This window comes from Anopheles coustani, chromosome 3 (genome assembly GCF_943734705.1).
Source record: "Anopheles coustani chromosome 3, idAnoCousDA_361_x.2, whole genome shotgun sequence".
In the NCBI taxonomy this organism is placed as follows: domain Eukaryota; kingdom Metazoa; phylum Arthropoda; class Insecta; order Diptera; family Culicidae; genus Anopheles; species Anopheles coustani.
In genome coordinates, this window is record NC_071288.1 from 61,059,205 (window position 1) to 61,065,596 (window position 6,392).

The 6,392-nt window shown below is 45.9% G+C and overlaps 1 pseudogene; it reads right to left on the reverse strand.

Annotated features, from left to right (window-relative positions):
• Positions 1-710: 710 nt before the first annotated feature.
• LOC131264511 (histone H4-like) lies at positions 711-3,717 on the reverse strand (annotated as a pseudogene).
• Positions 3,718-6,392: the final 2,675 nt, after the last annotated feature.

Sequence of the window (6,392 nt, forward strand, 5' to 3'; positions counted from 1 at the left end):
GAGATCCACCATGCAAGCCTCACCCCATGAACTGATTAGAGGCTTGGTGTAAATAGTAGGTTAATAATAGGTTAATATTAGGTTAGGAATAGGTTAAGATAAGATTAAGGTTAACACTCCCATTGCCATTGGCATAACACCTGAAAACTTATGCAAGATCAAACTGCCTCTTAGGCAAAATTCTCATGTAGCGAATGAAATGCGTGCGATCGCTAAATCTCGCAAAACACCAAAATGTAATGAATTATACAAATCAATAAAAGAAATTTTACTACTACTACTTCCCCGTATGCCACACCGAGCCCCGTGAGGTAGACCGGTGCCTTTCTACGAACTCTCAGTGGGTCGTCGTGTTAAAAAACGAATCGGTCACATATCCGAGAATCAGAACCGTCGGTAGTGTATCGCGCATCACCACTACCACCACCACCACTATGCGCGGTACACCGTACCACTCGCTGTGGATGCCATCGGATATCGTTTCGGGCATGGGGAATGGGGTAAGAAGGAGAGGAGTAGTCAAGTCGCATTTTTTTTTTTGTTTTGTTTTCTCTGGCGTTTTTGGCGGCAAATGTGCCGGGGCGTCGGGAGAGCCACAAAAGCTTAGTTTGATACGAATGAGCAGGAAATATATCTTTCCGGAACAGTTTTGGTGGTCCTGAAAAGGACCGATTTTTGTGTTTGCCAACAAGCGGGGCTGTTCGCGCAGCTTAACCTCCGAAACCGTACAGGGTGCGTCCCTGGCGTTTCAGGGCGTACACGACGTCCATGGCGGTGACGGTCTTGCGCTTGGCGTGCTCGGTGTACGTCACGGCATCACGGATCACGTTCTCGAGGAACACTTTCAGCACACCGCGAGTTTCTTCGTAGATCAGGCCGGAAATACGCTTCACACCGCCACGGCGAGCCAGACGGCGGATGGCCGGTTTCGTGATTCCCTGGATGTTATCACGCAGCACTTTGCGATGACGCTTGGCACCTCCTTTGCCCAGTCCCTTGCCTCCTTTTCCACGGCCGGTCATGATGCTGCTGCTTTACACAATTGGTTGTTGTTGACACGATGCAAACTGAACGAACGGTTTCGACGAACTGCGATGGTTTCGGCAGTGAAACACGGTTTTTATTGACCCGACCCGCCCGATCGTGAGCACCCGAAGAGGGACCCGAAACTATATAAACGCGGTTTCACGGCGCGGTTCGGCCCAGTTTTGTATTACGGCTTTTTGCGTTTTTCGCTTTGCGCTTTCGCTGGATGTGAAAACAAAGGGTTTTGACCCAACCAGTGTTGAAAAGTTCACCTCGATCGAATTTACCCGTGTTTCTCCCGCTTTCGTTAGAATTGTAGTGTTTTTTAATATTATTACTTAAGTACCGAATTATTCTATCGTAGTGCCCTATTGTAATTTTGTTATTTAGGTTAGTGTTAGTTTAGGCTAACCCGGCAACATGCCGGACCCTCCTACTGACAGGGGGGACCCCTCTCCCCCTTCGGGTAGGGATAATACTCCTCCGGATTGGTTCGGATCCCTATCGGATGACTTCACGTTTTTAGTTCTAGAAGCAGCCGAAGGCGCTTCCCTACCTAAAAATCCATTCATCATCGGCAAGTCTCTGGAGAATTGTGCAGGTAAGTTAACGGAAGCAGGTAAGTGCCTCAATGGAGGAGAGCAGTATCTCCTGAAAATCCGGAACAAGAATCAATGCGCAAAGCTTCTATCCCTGAGAAAGCTTATCGATGGAACCTCCGTGCAAATTGCACACCACAAAACGCTCAACAGTATACAGTGTGTAATTTTCGCCCCTGAGCTCAAAGAGCTTAACGACGAGACCATCCTTTCAAACTTAAAAGAGCAGAACGTAACCTTTGTCAAAAGATTTACCCGTAAGGTAAATGAAAATTACGTTCCCACAAACTCCATACTACTTCGGATCACTGCTACCCGTGTCCCGAGCCACATCCGCGTCGGCCCGATTCAAATCGCTACCCGACCGTACTACCCTAAGCCGATGCAATGCTTCAATTGCTCCAGCTTTGGCCACACCAGACTGAGATGCAAAAACGGACACACTTGCTACACCTGCGGCTCCCCTGCACACGGAACCTGCACCGAGGAATTTTTGTGCAAAAACTGTAAGGGTAACCACAGTAGCTACTCACGGATTGGCCCCATTTACCAACATGAAACTGAAGTTATTAAATACAAAGTAGATCACAATGTCTCGTTCGGGGAAGCAAGAATAGCTGTTAAAAGCAATCTGCACAAGAGCACAGTGCAATCCCGGATTACCTACGCGCAAGCTACATCCAATCAAGTAATGGTAAACAATACATCCGCATTGGAAGCTGCACTAGCAGAAGCTAATAAAACTATCACAATCCTAACCTCCCAATTAAAGGAGATGAGTGCAAAAGTAGAGAAGCAACACCAACTTCTCAAAAAACTAATTACAAACAAAGAGGAACAAAAAGCCACAACCACAACCCCAACAAATAACTCCGTAACTCAAGGCCATGAAACCTCAGTAAATACCTACAGCTCTGACCCAGACACTGAAAATGATTCCGACTCCGCTTCCCAACATGGCTCGGACGCCTCTATGTCCACGATCGCTTCCGCAAACTCCCGGAAGAGAACGATTAGCAGCCCCTCCTCTGAAGAAGACCTCACCGCTATGAACAAGACCAACCCCTCGATTTACCTGAAAAATCCGACCGCCACATCGCCCCCGAAAACCAAAGCTCCAAAGAAAAAAAATAAGAAAAACTCCAAATAAACCCCCACTGATATCTCGGAAAAACACCACTATCTTATCAAACCTTTTTTCCCCAAATGGATCCCAATACGACCTTACCAAACGCAACCGCTACCTTTCTACTATCTTGGAATATTCGCAGCCTGAAAAGTAACATTGACAACCTTAAAATCCTGATCAACAAGCACAACCCTACTGTCATCTCCCTCCAAGAAACGCTCTCTCCTTCTATCCCTCAATCCTTTCCGCTGAACAAATATAACTGGTACACCTCCTTTTCCTCCTTAAATTCACACCAAAGCACAGCGATCGGAATTTCAAAAACCATACCGTCCTCTCCTTGCCAATTTCAATCCCCACTTCCCTTCTCCGCAGCCAAAATTAGCACCCCTTTTCCTGCCACCTTCGTCTCCATCTACCTTCCTCCAAATTCCCTTTCTAATGCAGACGTCCATGAACACCTTCCAAACCTTCTCTCTCAACTCCCTACCCCAACCTTCCTTACCGGGGACCTAAATGCCTCCCACGTGGATTGGGGCAATAGAAACACTAATTCCCGTGGAAGAATCATTAATGATATCTTTAATACAGCCAGTTACTCAACCTTCCAAAACGCAACTGCTACAAGATTCTGCTCCCGGACTGGTTCTGGCTCCACGCTGGACCATTTCGTTCTCCCCACCGACTCATATCAAAATTTCCAACTCACAATAGACTCCGACTCACATGGCAGTGACCACTACCCTCTTCTCATCTCCTCCCACTCTATACCCCCACCACCGCGCCTCAGGGCGAGGTGGAAATATGACACCGCCAATTGGGAAAAATTCCAATCCGAATTTCAAAAATTACTTCCCCGAAATAATCCGGTTAACGAAAAACAGCTCTGTGAGGCTATTCTGGAGGCAGCAAAGCGGTCCATAAAACTCACCAAGGGAACCCCAGGCCGCCGAAATGTGCCATGGTGGAACCAAGAGGTAGCGCTTGCTATTAAAAATCGTCGCAAGGCTCTCAGAATGCTCCGCAGAGCCAGTCAAAGAAACTTACCCGTGGATGAGCTAAGTGAAAGATACAAAATCCTAAACACAATAGCCAAAGACTTAGTAAAAGCCGAAAAAGACAAGTGTTGGGCAAGCTTTGTGGAAGATATTAACCCTACCATGTCAAGTGCCGAGCTGTGGAGAAGAGTTAGTATCCTATCAGGTAGGTATAAAAATCCGCATACCATTCACATTAAATCCAATGATTCCTTCCTCCCGGCGGAAGATACCCCGGAAGCTTTCGCCACCCATTTTGCCGAAATTTCCGCTTCTGAAAACTTCCCCACAAATTTCCTAAAACATAAAGCCAACACCGAACTTATTCCCCTACATTTCAACAGTGACCCAAACCTTCCGTACAATAAACCTTTCACCCTATCTGAACTCCACTGGGCGCTTAACAAGTGCAAAGGTAAGTCGGCCGGCCCTGATAATATTGGATACCCCCTTCTTAAAAATCTACCTCCTATTGGTAAGTACTCCCTGCTCTCCATCTACAACAACATATGGTCATCTGGAACTATCCCTCCCCACTGGAAAAACAGTTTTATTGTACCGATCCCAAAGCCCGATAAACCACCCCATTCCATAGACAGCTACAGACCCATATCACTATTAAACTGCATAGGAAAGATTATGGAGAGGATGGTTAACCGTAGGTTGACCCAAGAGTTGGAAGACCGTGGACTCCTGGACCCCAGACAGCATGCTTTCCGAAGTGGCCTTGGTACGGAAACATACTTTGCCACACTCGAGGAACATCTATCGGAAGTTAAAAATGGACAACATATTGATCTCGCCATCATAGACCTTGCAAAAGCTTTCGACCGAACCTGGAGATACTCTATCTTAGAACAACTACAGAGATGGAGTTTTGGTGGTAACCTAACAAATTATCTCCAATCCTTCCTTTCGGAACGAACTTTCCAGGTTGTTATTGGGTCCAACTCCTCGGAAATTCACTCTCTCGAAAACGGGGTCCCGCAGGGAGCCATCTTATCTCCTACTCTTTTCCTCATTAGTCTAGAATCCCTCTTCTTATCCATCCCTACGAACATCACTCCACTAGTCTATGCAGACGACGTCATACTCATTTCCAACCACTCCTCTCCATCCATATGCAGGAAAAACCTCCAAGCGGGAATGGACAAGGTGAAACAATGGGCCAGATGGACAGGTTTTGAGGTATCGCACGAGAAATGCAAAATCCTGCACATCTGCAATAGTTTCTTCCATCGCAAATCACCCATTCACTTTGGAACCAATGCTATCCCGGACGTCCCTCAAGCTAAGATACTTGGAGTTATTTTTGATAAAAAACTAACATTTAAACCTCACATAAATAGTTTAGCAAAAAATGCTAAACCTAAAATTAATCTTTTCAGGATGCTTGGCTCGGGAACCCATAGAGCTTCCCGTGCTACCCTAACTAAAATCATTAATAACTGGCTGTTGCCCAAACTTTTATATGGTATCGAAATTGTCTCGGTAGAATCAGAATTTTTCATTAAAAAAATCTCTCCTCTCTATCACGACGCCATCAGAGCCTCCTCTGGTGCGTTTAGAACCAGCCCTACCAATTCTCTTCTTTGCGAAAGCGGAACTCTCCCTCTAAAACACATTATCACCCACAAAATAGTTTCAGCAGCTGCCCGGATCCTAGAAAAAGGTATTAATGCAACCGCTTTTACAGCTAGAGCAAATAACGAATTAATTTCTCTTTCTGGTAATTCCATTCCAAATATTTCAAAACTAATTAATCTAAACTCCCGTGCTTGGAACCAACTTCCTCCAAAAATTGACTGGTCCATAAAAGATCAGCTAAAAGCTGGCTGCAATAGCTCCATTGCCTCCGCTACCTTCCTCAACTTAATCAATACCAAATACAGTAATCGTCACCATATTTTCACCGACGGATCTGTCCTCAGTGAGGCAGCCGGCTGTGGTATCCACTCATCCATAGATAACTGTTCGATCAAACTCCCTGATTACACATCCATATTTACTGCCGAAGCCATAGCCCTGAATATAGCGCTAGAGGAAAGTATCCGCCCCGACATCCCCAACATCATCTTTTCCGACAGTGCCAGCGTCCTACAAGCACTTGAAAATGGTACTTGTAGAGATCCAATCATCCAATCCATTACAGAAATAGCCTCCTCTCATAGAACAAATAACATCCAGGTCACCCTCTGCTGGATCCCGGGGCACGTAGGTATCCGCGGTAACGAGTTGGCTGATGAGCTGGCAAACATAGGCAGACGATCACCGCCATCTAATAACGATCTACTCTCAAAAAGAGATTTCAATACCCGGCTTACCGATTTGATTAAAAATTCATGGCAAAGAACATGGACTCAGCAGCAAACCACTTTTCTACGATACATTAAAACCGATATCTCACCGTGGAGGGACAACCAATGCAGTAAAGTGCAAAGGATCCTTACCCGGCTGAGAATCGGCCATACTAGGCTTACCCACTTACATAAAATAGAAAAATCTCCTCCTCCTCTCTGTCAGTTCTGCGGAATCACAATCACCACTAAACATCTTCTTACCGACTGCCACGGCTACTCTACACAGAGAATTGCCTGCAAC